We start from the raw sequence: 14,657 nt of genomic DNA on the forward strand, positions 1-14,657 counted from the left end.
TCCAGCCTTAAGTATCTATCTTTGGATTATTTACTCATTTCATGGTTTCCCTGAGAGTGTGTGAAGATTCTTGTCATAACTGCCTGGCTAAAACGTGCTTAACAAAACATTTCCTCTCAGAACATAGGAAACCTTTCTTCCAAGAAAAAAAATTATGTTTTTCACTTTTGTTTATAAAAGTTTCTTTTTTTTCATGCATAATCCTTTTCTTTTTTCTTTTTTAATTAGTTTCTGCTTTATAACAAAGTGAATCAGTCATACATATACATCTGTTCCCACATCCCTTCCCTCATGCTTCTCCCTCCCTCTCACCCTCCCCATCCCACCCCTTCAGGTGGTCACAAAGCACCGAGCTGATCTCCGTGTGCTCTGCGGCTGCTTACCACTATCTATCTACCTTACGTTTGGTAGTGTATATATGTCCATGCCTCTCTTTCGCTTTGTCACAGCTTACCCTTCCCCCTCCCCATATTCTCAAGTCTGTTCTCATGTAGGTCTGTGTCTTTATTCCTGTTTTACCCCTAGGTTCTTCATGACATTTTTTTTAAAATTCCATATATATGTGTTAGCATACGGTATTTGTCTTTCTCTTTCTGACTTACTTCACTCTGTATGACAGACTCTAGGTCTATGCACCTCATTACAAATAGCTCAATTTCATTTCTTTTTATGGCTGAGTAATATTCCATTGTATATATGTGCCACATCTTCTTTATCCATTCATCCGATGATGGACACTTAGGTTGTTTCCAGCTCTGGGCTATTGTGAATAGAGCTGCAATGAACATTTTGGTACATGTCTCCTTTTGAATTATGGTTTTCTCAGGGTATATGCCTAGTAGTGGGATTGCTGGGTCATATGGTAGTTCTATTTGTAGTTTTTTAAGGAACCTCCATACCGTTCTCCATAGTGGCTGTACCAATTCACATTCCCACCAGCAGTGCAAGAGTGTTCCCTTTTTTCCACACCCTCTCCAGCATTTATTGTTTCTAGATTTCTTGATGATGGCCATTCTGACTGGTGTGAGATGATATCTCATTGTAGTTTTTTTTTTTTTTTTTTTTTGCGGTACGCGGGCCTCTCACTGTTGTGGCCTCTCCCATTGCGGAGCACAGGCTCCGGACGCGCAGGCTCAGCAGCCATGGCTCACGGGCCTGGCCGCTCCACGGCATGTGGGATCTTCCCAGACTGGGGCACGAACCTGTGTCCCCTGCATCGGCAGGCGGACTCTCATCCACTGCGCCACCAGGGAAGCCCCCTCATTGTAGTTTTGATTTGCATTTCTCTAATGAGTAAAGATGTTGAGCATCCTTTCATGTGTTTGTTGGCTGTCTGTATATCTTCTGTGGAGAAATGTCTATTTAGGTCTTCTGCCCATTTTTGGATTGGGTTGTTTGTTTTTTTGCTATTGAGCTGCATGAGCTGCTTATAAATTTTGGAGATTAATCCTTTGTCAGTTGCTTCATTTGCAAATATTTTCTCCCATTCTGAGGGTTGTCTTTTGGTCTTGTTTATGGTTTCCTTTGCTGTGCAAAAGCTTTGAAGTTTCATTAGGTTCCATGTGTTTATCTTTGTTTTTATTTCCATTTCTCTAGGAGGTGGGTCCAAAAGGATCTTGCTGTGATTTATGTCATAGAGTGTTCTGCCTATGTTTTCCTCTAAGAGTTTGATAGTCTCTGGCCTTACATTTAGGTCTTTAATCCATTTTGAGCTTATTTTTGTGTATGACGTTAGGGAATGATCTAATCTCATACTTTTACATGTCCCTGTCCAGTTTTCCCAGCACCACTTATTGAAGAGGCTGTCCTTTCTCCACTGTACATTCCTGCCTCCTTTATCAAAGATAAGTTGACCATTTGTGCGTGGGTTTATCTCTGGGCTTTCTATCCTGTTTCATTGATCCATCTTTCTGTTTTTGTGCCAGTACCACACTGTCTTGATTACTGTAGCTTTGTAGTATAGTCTGAAGGCAGGGAGCCTGATTCCTCCAGCTCCGTTTTTCGTTATCAAGATTGCTTTGGCTATTCGGGGTCTTTTCGTTTTCCAAACAAATTTTGAAATTTTTTGTTCTAGTTCTGTGAAAAATGCCAGTGGTAGTTTGATAGGGATTGCATTGAATCTGTAGATTGCTTTAGGTAGTAGAGTCATTATCACAATATTGATTCTTCCAATCCAGGAGCATGGTATATCTCTCCATCTATTTGTATCATCTTTAATTTCTTGCATCAGTGTCGTATAATTTTCTGCATACAGGTCTTTTGTCTCCTTAGGTAGGTTTATTCCTAGATATTTTATTCTTTTTGTTGCAATGGTAAATGGGAGTGTTTTTTTGATTTCATTTTCAGACTTTTCATCATTAGTGTACTGGAATGCCAGAGATTTCTGTGCATTAATTTTGTATCCTGCTACTTTACCAAATTCATTGATTAGCTCTAGTAGTTTTCTGGTAGCATCTTTAGGATTCTCTATGTATAGTATCATGTCATCTGCAAACAGTGACAGCTTTACTTCTTCTTTTCCAATTTGGATTCTTTTTATTTCCTTTTCTTCTCTGATTGCTGTGGCTAGAACTTCCAAAACTATGTTGAATAAGAATGGTGAGAGTGGGCAGCCTTGTCTTGTTCCTGATCTTAGTGGAAATGGTTTCAGTTTTTCACCATTGAGGACGATGTTGGCTGTGGGTTTGTCATATATGGCCTTTATTATGTTGAGGAAAGTTCCCTCTATGCCTACTTTCTGCAGGGTTTTTATCATAAATGGGTGTTGAATTTTGTCGAAAGCTTTCTCTGCATCTATTGAGATGATCATATGGTTTTTCTCCTTCAACTTGTTAATATGGTGTATCACATTGATTGATTTGCGTATATTGAAGAATCCTGCATTCCTGGAATAAACCCCACTTGGTCATGGTGTATGATCCTTTTAATGTGCTGTTTGATTCTGTTTGGTAGTATTTTGTTGAGGATTTTTGCATCTATGTTCATCAGTGATATTGGCCTGTAGTTTTCTTTGTGACATCCTTGCCTGGTTTTGGTATCAAGGTGATGGTGGCCTCGTAGAATGAGTTTGGGAGTGTTCCTTCCTCTGAAATTGTTTGGAAGAGTTTGAGAAGGATGGGTGTTAGCTCTTCTCTAAATGTTTGATAGAATTCACCTGTGAAGCCATCTGGTCCTGGGCTTTTGTTTGTTGGAAGATTTTTAATCACAGTTTCAGTTTCAGTGCTTGTGATTGGTCTATTCATATTTTCTATTTCTTCCTGATTCAGTCTTGGCAGGTTGTGCATTTCTAAGAATTTGTCCATTTCTTCCATGTTGTCCATTTTATTGGCATAGAGTTGCTTGTAGTAATCTCTCATGATCTTTTGTATTTCTGAAGTGTCAGTTGTTACTACTCCTTTTTCATTTCTAATTCTGTTGATTTAAGTCTTCTCCCTTCTTTTCTTGGTGAGTCTGGCTAATGGTTTGTCAATTTTGTTTATCTTCTCAAAGAACCAGCTTTTAGTTTGATTGATCTCTGCTATCATTTCCTTCATTTCTTTTTCATTTATTTCTGATCTGATCTTTATGATTTCTTTCCTTCTGCTAGCTTTGGGGGCTTTTTGTTCTTCTTTCTCTAATTTCTTTAGGTGCAGGGTCAGGTTGTTTACTCGAGATATTTCCTGTTTCTTAAGGTGGGATTGTATTGCTGTAAACTTCCCCCTTAGAACTGCTTTTGCTGCGTCCCATAGGTTTTGGGTCGTCGTGTCTCCATTGTCATTTGTTTCTAGGTATTTTTTAATTTCCTCTTTGATTTCTTCAGTGATCACTTCGTTATTGAGTAGTGTATTGTTTAGCCTCCATGTGTTTGTATTTTTTACAGATCTTTTCCTGTAATTGATGTCTAGTCTCATAGCATTGTGGTCGGAAAAGATACTTGATACAATTTCACTTTTCTTAAATTTACCAAGGCTTGATTTGTGACCCAAGATATGATCTATCCTGGAGAATGTTCCATGAGCACTTGAGAAAAATGTGTATTCTGTTGTTTTTGGATGGAATGTCCTATAAATATCAATTAAGTCCATCTTGTTTAATGTATCATTTAAAGCTTGTGTTTCCTTATTTATTTTCATTTTGGATGATCTGTCCATTGGTGAAAGTGGGGTGTTAAAGTCCCCTACTATGATTGTGTTACTGTCGATTTCCCCTTTTATGGCTGTTAGTATTTGCCTTATGTATTGAGGTGCTCCTATGTTGGGTGCATAAATATTTACAATTGTTATATCTTCTCCTTGGCTCGATCCCTTTATCATTATGTAGTGTCCTTCTTTGTCTCTTCTAATAGTCTTTATTTTAAAGTCTATTTTGTCTGATATAAGAATTGCTACTCCAGCTTTCTTTTGGTTTCCATTTGCATGGAATATCTTTTTCCATCCCCTTACTTTCAATCTGTATGTGTCTGTAGGTCTGAAGTGGGTCTCTTGTAGACAGCATATATATGGGCCTTGTTTTTGTATCCATTCAGCCAATCTGTGTCTTTTGGTGGGAGCATTTAGTCCATTTACATTTAAGGTAATTATTGATATGTATGTTCCTATTCCCATTTCCTTAATTGCTTTGGGTTCATTATTGTAGGTATATTCCTTCTGTTGTGTTTCTTGCCTAGAGAAGTTCCTTTAGCATTTGTTGTAAAGCTGGTTTGGTGGTGCTGAACTCTCTCAGCTTTTGCTTGTCTGTAAAGGTTTTAATTTCTCCATCAAATCTGAATGAGATCCTTGCTGGGTAGAGTAATCTTGGCTGCAGGTTTCTCTCCTTCATCACTTTAATTATGTCCTGCCACTCCCTTCTGGCTTGTAGAGTTTCTGCTGAGAGATCAGCTGTTAACCTGATGGGGATTCCCTTGTGTGTTATTTGTTTTATTTCCCTTGCTGCTTTTAATATGATTTCTTTGTGTTTAATTTTTGACAGTTTGATTAATATGTGTCTTGGCGTATTTCTCCTTGGATTTATTCTGTACGGGACTCTCTGTGCCTCCTGGACTTGATTAACTATTTCCTTTCCCATATTAGGGAAGTTTTCAACTATAATCTCTTCAAATATTTTCTCAGTCCCTTTCTTTTTCTCTTCTTCTTCTGGAACCCCTATAATTCGAATGTTGGTGCGTTTAATGTTGTCCCAGAGGTCTCTGAGACTGTCCTCTGTTCTTTTCATTCTTTTTTCTTTATTTTGCTCTGCATCAGTTATTTCCACTATTTTATCTTCCACCTCACTTATCCGTTCTTCTGCCTCAGTTATTCTGCTATTGATCCCATCTAGAGTATTTTTCATTTCATTTATTGTGTTTTTAATCGATGCTTGATTCACCTTTAGTTCTTCTAGGTCCTTGTTAACTGTTTCTTGCATTTTGTCTCTTCTATTTCCAAGATTTTGGATCTTGGAAATAGAATCTTGGATCATCTTTACTATCATTATTCTGAATTCTTTTTCAGGTAGACTGCCTATTACCTCTTCATTTGTTAGGTCTGGTGGGTTTTTATCTTGCTCCTTCTCCTGCTGTGGTTTTTCTGTCTTCTCATTTTGCTTATGTTACTGTGTTTGGGGTCTCCTTTTTGCAGGCTGCAGATTCGTAATTCCCGTTGTTTTTGGTGTCTGTCCCCAGTGGCTAAGGTTGTTTCAGTAGGTTGTGTAGGCTTCCTGGTGGGGGGGGCTAGTGCCTGTGTTCTGGTGGTTGAGGCTCAATCTTGTCTTTCTGGTGGAGAGGTCCACGTCTGGTGGTGTGTTTTGGGGTGCCTGTCGCCTTATTATGTTTTTAGGCAGCCTCTCTGTTAATGGGTGGGGTTGTGTGTTCCTGCCTTGCTAGTTGCTTGCCATAGGGTGACCAGCACTGTAGCTTGCTGGTCGTTGACTGAAGCTGGGTGCTGGTGTTGAGATGGAGATCTCTGGGAGATTTTCACTGCTTGATATTATGTGGAGCTGGGAGGTCTCTTGTGGACCCGTGTCCTGAAGTTGGCTCTCCCACTTCAGAGGCACAGCACTGACTCCTGGCTGCAGCACCAAGAGCCTTTCATCTACCCGGCTCAGAATAAAAGGGAGAAAAAGTAGAAAGAAAGAATTAGTAGAAGAAAGAGAGAGAGAGAGAGAGAAAGAAAGGAAGAAGGAAAGAAAGAAACGAAGGAAGGAAGAAAGAAAGAAAGGGAGGGAGGGAGGAAGGATGGAAAGAACGAAAGGAGGGAGGGAGGGAGGAATGAAAGCAAAAGGAAGAGTGAATGGAAGAAGGGAGGGAGGGAGGGAGGAAAGAAAGAAAGAAAGAAAGAAAGAAAGACAGGAGGGAGGGAGGAAGGAAAGAAAGAGAAAGTGAAAGGAAGAAGGGTGGGAGGGAGGGAGGAAGGAAAGAAAGACAGGAGGGAGGGAGGGAGGGAGAGAGGAAGGAAAGAAAAAGAAAGAGTGAAAGGAAGAAGGGAGGAAGGGAGGGAGGAAGGAAAGAAAGAGAAAGAAGGAAAGGAGGGGCGGAGGGAGGGAGGGAGGAAGGGAAGGTAGGAAAAAAGAAAGAGCAGGTAAAGTAAAATAGAATAAAGTATGAAATACAGTAGCATTATTAAAATTAAAAAGTAATTATTGAACAAAAAAATGGACAGATAGCACCCTGGGACATATGGTGGAAGCAAAGCTATACAGAGAGAATCTTACACAGAAGAATATACATACACATTCACAAAAAGAGAGCAGGGGGAAAAGTCAAAAATCTTGCTCTCCAAGTCCACCTCCTCAATTTGGGATAATTCGTTGTAAAAAGAGGAAAAGGGGAGAAAGTCTTAAATCTTGTCCTCAAAGTCCACTTCCTCAATTGGGATGATTCACTGTCCATTCATGCACTCCACAGACGCAGGGCACATCAAGTGGACCGTGGAGCTTTAATCCGCTGCCTCCGAGGCTGCACAGAGAGATTTCCCTGTCTCTTCTCTGCTCTCACATCTCCCGGGTCTCAGCCTTGGACCTGGCCCCGCCTCTGCGCGTAGGTCGCCGGAGGGCGTCCGTTCTTTGCTCAGACAGGACGGGTTTAAAGGAGCCGCTGATTCGGGGGCTCTGGCTCACTCAGGCAGAGGGGAGGGAGGGGCGCGCAGTGTGGGGCGGGCCTGCGGCGGCAGAGGCCGGCGTGACGTTGCACCAGACCGAGGCACTCCGTGCGCTTTCCCGGGAAAACCGTCCCCAGGTCCCGGGACCCCGGCAGTGGCGGGGGTGTGCACAGGCCCCCCGGAAGGCGGGGCGGACAGTGACCCGCGCTCGCACACAGGCCCCGCGGCGCGGCAGCAGCAGCCCCAGCGTCCCACGCCCGTCTCCGCGGTCCGCGCCTTTAGCCGCGGCTCGCGCCCGTCTCCGGCGCTTCCCCAAGCAGCCCTCTTAATGCCCTCTCCTCGCACACCAGGAAACAAAAGGGAAGAAAAAGTCTCTTGCCTCTTCGGCAGCTCCAGACCCTTTCCCCGGACTCCCTCCGGGCTAGCCGTGGTGCACTAACCCCCTCAGGCTCTCTTCCTCCCGCCAGCCCCAGTCCTCTCCCTGCGCTCTGACTGAAAGCCGATACCCGAGCCTCAGCTCCCAGCCCCGCCCGCCCTGGCGGCCCAGCAGACAAGCCTCTCGGGCTGGTGTGTGCCTGAGGGCACCGATCCTCTGTGTGGGAATCTCTCCGCTTTGCCCTCCACACCCCTGTTGCTGTGCTCTCCTCCGCTACTCCGAAGCTTTCCCCCTCCGCCACCTACAGTCTCCGCCCGCGAAGGGGCTTGTAGTGTGTGGAAACCTTTCCTCCTTCACGGCTCCCTCCCACTGGTGCAGGTCCCGTCCCTATCCTTTTGTCTCTGTTTCTTCTTTTTTCTTTTGCCCTACCCAGGTATGTGGGGAGTTTCTTGCCTTTTGGGGGGTCTGAGGTCTTCTGCCAGCGTTCAGTAGGTGTTCTGTAGGAGTTGTTCCACGTGTAGATGAACTTCTGATGTATCTGTGGGGAGGAAGGTGATCTCCACGTCTTACTCTTCCGCCATCTTCCTCCGGGGCCTAAAAGTTTCTTAAAATCACTAAAAAATTCCAGATTTTCTAGCTTCAACAAATTGACACAGTGACGATATATGTGAAAATGGGAACGATTGGGTTCTGCTCCTCTGCTTTTGTCCTCCTACTTCTCTAACTGTACAAAGTGAATACACGTTAGTCCACCTGGGTAATATTTTAGGTAATGGTGATGGGGAAATGACCATATATTTACCCATGAAGTGCATTTGTTCGAAGATGTAGATGCAATTTTAAGGCAAAATATGAACATCTACTAGAGAACTTTTCAAGCATGATGTTTCAAAATGTGAAATTATTCCTGTTCTTTTCCTCTAAAATATTATATTTTGGAAGGAATACAAGTTGTCTCTATAATGGATGGAAACTAAGGTAAAGAGGAACTATGACTCAAAATGAAAGATGCACAGACTACTGGAATTGAGAGGGATCTTAGAGATCACCTTAAAATATTTGGATTTAAATCTGCTTGAGAATCTGAAGCCATGGATCTTCTTCCCAGAAAAATACCTATGCCCTAGAGTGTGCATACATACATACCACCATCACAGAATTTCAGTGTTCTTTGATCCCTTCCAAGCCCAATAATGTATTCCAATCTAAGGGGAACATCTGGATCTAGTCTGACCATTTTCTTTTCTTTTATTCAAAAAGTTATCAAGCCAAGGTGACATTCTGAAGTAGTAATAGGTCTAGGATTACAGATTACAAGCAATAACTCTTGCCTTAATGGTCGCCCACCCATATCTTCTCTAAACTCCTTTTCCCCCTACCACCATCTGGAGGTGACTTATTTACTCAGGTTCTAAGTCTGGTGACAGGAAATGAGTTTGAATAGGCCATACAGTATGGTGGTTCAAAGAACAGGCTTTGGAGTTGGGGCAGCCTAGGCTCAAGGCATGGTTTTGCTACAGACTTTAGGTACAGTTCAACCTTTCTAAGCTTCAATTTCTTCATTGTAATATGGGGAAAATAATTGAAGAATCATAAAGATGAAATGAAGATAATATGTATGAAGTACTTAGTTTTTGTGTCCTCAAAAATTGGAGAGACATACACGAAGGCACAGAGAACCACAACTCACTGGAGCAGAAACCCATGAGCAAAAACCTCCATGGGGATCAGTATGGGCTGAGAAAACCTAAACCATAACTGACAAGTTTCTGGAGGCTTAGACAAAGCTGAGAGCTATGGCCTCCAGGGGGGCACGGTCACACTTCTGTGAGATTTGCCTCCAAAAGCTCTACCAGGTTCTCACAGTAAAATTAAAGAAAAATCCTATATTGAAACATACCAGATCATTCCATTCTTCTTAACAAGGCCTGCCCTGTAACCTTAATTCTCTAATGGATCTAAGAAGAGTTGATTTTCAGTTTGTTCAGCTTCACACTTGCTGTTATGATGGAGTGATGACCTCAAGCTCTTTACATGCTGTATTGTAAACTAGAAGCCCTATACAAGTCTTTTTGTGGACATGTTTTTATTTCTCTTAGGTAAATACTTAGAAGTAGAATTGCTTCTTTTTAGTGTTTCTTTCATTAGCAATGAAGAATTATGACTATATTCAAGTACTATATTTCAAGTGTTTCTTCAAATCCATCAAGTAAATGTGAATGTATGTTTGAACAATGGTTCTTTAAAAAACATGACACTGTGTTGCTGTCAGCTTTGAGATGTGCTGCTAGAAATTTACTACTGTAGAGACAAGGTCTCACCAAAGAAACTTTACTGATTTTTTTTTTTTATGCTTTATCAAGAAGACCCTTCTGTCCTTGGTGATATGCTAGTCATTACTGAGGGTTGGTTTCTCCCTGCCCCTCCATGTCTATCCTTCCAAGAAGGGTAGAGAAGTCTTAGGGTCCTAAGATCTGGGCATTGACTGTAGTATATAAAGGGAGTTACTAGGAGCAGAGATTGAACCCATCTAGCACCTCAGCCCTAGGCTGATGAGCAGGTCAGTGTACCCCACCACATGGATATGAGTGCAGCATCCTGCCTAAACACCACAAGGGGATATTTCTAGGACCCTGGTAAAGCTCTAAGGAATACCTGAAAACTGATGGGACTGGGGGAGGGCCTCAATAACCCATGATTTGGGGATAGGATTGGGGCCTATCTTTGCATCCAAGCTGGTGACAAAGGAGAGATATGCCTGTTACAAAAGTAGCAATGGTAAATAAAACAAATGTAGCAAATTATTTATATTAGAAAAGTTAACCTTATTCAAGTTATCATTTTAATGTCACTTTTACTTGTTTTTATTCTACTATTTTTCTGAGAAGAAGAGGTGTAGATCAGAGTGTCTTTGGGGATAAATTTGAACATTAATTAATGAGAATTTTTATATTTTGCAGTTTTGTTTGCATAATAATCTAAAATTTTAATATAAGCAAAAATAAATATAATGTGGATCATCTGGTTGAACATTTACAACTGAGAATGGCTCCATGATTCCTGTGGACTGTGCTTTTATGTTTATGACTTACGTTTTATCCAGTGAAGGCCAAATGACATTGTGATGTGCTGTATGGATTGCATTTTCAGACTAGTTTAAGTTGAGAGAACTGACTAGAGAATTGAATCTTCTATGGCATGTGATAGTATCATAATAACATTGCAAAAAGTAACATAAATATCTCTAAATTATTCACCCACCCAACTTGGAGAGTTCTGTTAGTATTAAGAGTAATATACAAAAGGCTTTTTAATTAAATAGAGCTTTTTACTTTTCAGTGTTGAATGTTGGCATTAGGTAACTGATTGATTCATCAAAAAATGATGGATAGTTTAAATGAAATATATTATTAAAAATAATGGCAGAGCACAGAGGGTTTTTAGGGCAGTGAAAATAATCTGTATGATACTAAAATGATGGATATATTTCATTATACATCTGTCTAAACCCACAAAATATACAACACCAAGAGTGAAACTTAGGGTAAACTATGGACTTTGGGTGATTATGATATGTCAATGTATTAATAGATTCATCCTTGGTAAGAAATATCCCATTCTGGTGAGTAATGTTGATAATGGCAGAGGCTATGCATATGTGGGGACAGGAGGTATATGAAAAATCCCTGTACTTCCCTCCTAATTTTGTTGTAAACATAAAACTGGTCTAAAAAAAAAGTATTAAAATAAGTTTAAACCCCCCCTCCCCAAATGAGGGATCATCATACTTAAAATAAGAAGAATCAAGTTGAACATTAGTTATCTATTGCTGCATAACAAATTACCACAAACTTAGTCACTTTAAACAACCCATATTATTGTCTCAGAGTTTCTGTGGGTTGGGAGTCTGAGCATGTCTTTGAGGTGTCCTCTGCTTAGGGTTTCACAGGGCTTTAGTCAGGGCTTCTGCTTGCCTATGTTCGCATCTGAAGGCTTGAGTGGGGAAGAGTCTGCTTCCAGGCTCTCGCAGGTTGTACACAGAGTTCATTTAATTGCAACTGTGAGAGTCGTGGCAGCTTGCTTCTTTGAAGTCAGCAGTAGAGACAAAGAGTCTCTAGCAAGATGGACTCCTATATGAAATACTGTAATTGTGGGAGTGACAGCCCATCACTTTTGCTACATTCTGTTGGTTAGAAGAGAGTTACAGGTCCCACAACAATCAAGGGGATTATACAAGGATGTAAATATCAGGAGGCAAGTATCTGAGGCCACTTACAAGACTGTCTAGCCCACAATAAATGAAGTGTAAGACTTGTAAATAATCTACTATTAACCCCAACAGTTGTCAATTATGTTCAACAAAGCAATGTCATCTATCATACAAAACTGTTATAATTAATAATGAAAATAGTTTCACAGTGGTAAATCAGGATAGATTTTCTTCTTTAAAGAGGAATAAATAAACTACCTAGCATACCTTGAAGAAAACATTGTTTTCTTCAGAAGGAAAAGTTCTGTTATCAGGATGGTCTATATAGTTATTCCTTAACACCTATATAAAAGTATTAGTTCCCTATGGCTGCTGTAACAGACAAGTATGACCAACTTGGTGGCTTAACAACCAAGTATGACCAACTTGGTGGCTTAAAACAACAGGAATTTATTCTCTCAAAGTCCTGGAAGGAGGCTGGAAATCTGAAAAGAAGGTGTCAGTAGGGCTGTACTCTCTCTGAAGGCTCTAGGGTAGGATCCTTCCTTACCTCCTCCTAGATTCTGGTGGTTGCTGGAAATCCTTGGCATCCCTTGGCTTATAGATGCATTGCTCCAATCTCTGCCTCTTTTGTCACCTGACATTTTCCCTGTGTGTCTCTGTGTATCTTCTTTTCCTGTGAGGACACTAGTCACATTGGATTAAGGGGCCACTCTACTACAGTATGACCTAAATTTAACATAACTAAATTCATCTGTAACAACCTTGGTTCTAAATAAGGTCATATTCTGATGTGCTGGGAAGGATATGAATATTGGGAGGGCACTATTAAACTCAGACAACCCCTCTAGTTTAGTAGCACCGTATGGTAGACAGTTTTGAAATAACTGTCCATGATCCCCACCTCCTTTTATTCACCTCCTATATAAGCCACTCATCTTTTGTGTGAGCTGGATCTAGTGGCTTTCTTCTAATACATAGAATAGTGAAAAGAGATGGGATATCACTCTGAGAATAGTAAAGTAAAAGTGATTTCCGTCTTGCTTGTGAACTCTTTGGTTCTACCCTCAGCTTGCTCTGATGAAGCAAGCTGTCATGTTGTGAGCTACCCTATGGAGACGCCTGTGTGGTAAAGAAGTGACAGTGGCATCTGGTCAACAGTCAGTGAGAAACTGAGGCCCTTAACCCGACAACCAGAGAGGAATTGAATCCTGCCAACAGCCAGTGGAGTGAGCTTAGAAATAGTTCCACTACCAGTCAGGTTTTAAGATGACTGCAGACCCAGCTGACCGTTTGACTGCAGCCTTCAGAGATGATCCTCTTGAGAGGTCCAGAGCTGAGGATCCAGTTAAGATATGCCTAGATTCCTAACCTGGAGCAACAGTGAGATAATACTATTGTTTTATGGCAGTACATTAGCCAGTAATTTGTTACATTTCAACAGATAACTAATATTCACCTTTTAAGTTTTTCTTCTGTATCATTCTCAACAAATATTATAAAACTTGAGGATAAGTTTTACATTTTCTTTTATTTAAAAAAAGTCAAGCAAGTACAGTCTAGTGTAGCTTAATATAGCATAGTATTAACAGTGTCACTGTAAGCTTTCTATGGATGATATAATACTGTCAGTGAAATTCTTGCCTGCTATGAACTCTGAAGAAAATCTTAGAGATTTGATCATTAAGGTTTAATTAGAGTTGATGGGATGAATTATTATACTCATATCAATGACATAATTGTGCTGCATGTTTGTTTTTAACTGAAGCGCTTGTGTTTTTGTTCTGGACCTTTGAAATAAATGGAAATTTATTTTGGTTTGGCAGTTTAGATTAGTTGGATATGGTTTTATTATTTTCTTCTGAAGGTTGGGTTTATAATGATAAGGCAATTAGCCATTTGACATACCACTTTCCTGTTTCTGTTTATTCTGAAAGAACTAGAAAAGCTAATTTTTTAGCTAAGAAAAAAAAATATTTCTGGGGGCTTCCCTGGTGGCGCAGTGGTTGAGAATCCGCCTGCTAATGCAGGGGACATGGGTTTGAGCCCTGGTCTGGGAGGATCCTACATGCTGCGGAGCAACTAGGCCCGTGAGCCACAACTACTGAGCCTGCGCGTCTGGAGCCTGTGCTCTGCAACAAGAGAGGCCGCAATAGTGAGAGGCCCGCGCACCACAATGAAGAGTGGCCCCCGCTTGCCGCAACTAGAGAAAGCCTTCGCACAGAAATGAAGACCCAACACAGCAAAAATAAATAAATAAATAAATAAATTCCTACCCCCAACATCTTCTTAAAAAAAAAAAAAAAAAAAAAAAAATATATATATATATATATATATATTTTTTTTTTTTTTTTCTGGCTTTAGCCCAAAGGCTACATAAACCAGCAGCATAAAGCCTTGAGAAAAGGAGAAATGGATATAAATGAGTTCCATTTTCATTGTCTTTAATTATTTCATTGATATTAATACCTTTGAAAGTATACACAATGGTAGTGAATATGGTGGTATACAAGGATGTTGAAAAAAATTTTAAAGAAATTTTATTGTATTAGATCATTAAAACTAACTGTGCTATCAATTTTCCATTTAAGTAATAAAGCATTGATTATTTAATTTTGAAAAATTTTAAGCATTTCTTTGGCCAATTAATTCAGATTTTTATAAATAGTTTATTCTGAACATCTCTTTAAATAAGCCTGTGCAACATTATTAGCTCAATTACCTAGTTTAGTGTTGAACTTGAATAGATTATCAACCCAAGGGTTGGGGTCTTTTTTTCTTGCTTTGAGTCTCCAAGTTTTGGGATGATTTGTCACAGAGCATTAAATTCTTACCACAGTTATTGATTTCCCCTCAGCGTGAAGATGCAGATATCTGACAGGAAAGGGTGACCTCTGGTCTACCTAGATTATAGTAGGTCCTCAAAAATATTAATTGAATGAATTAATAAATACAAATGAACAAATGAATAAATACAAATGTAGTTAAAACTACAGCCCTAGAATTTAGCTAAGATTTA

The sequence above is a fragment of the Mesoplodon densirostris genome, chromosome 3 (assembly GCF_025265405.1).
Source record: "Mesoplodon densirostris isolate mMesDen1 chromosome 3, mMesDen1 primary haplotype, whole genome shotgun sequence".
NCBI classification, from domain to species: Eukaryota; Metazoa; Chordata; class Mammalia; order Artiodactyla; family Ziphiidae; genus Mesoplodon; species Mesoplodon densirostris.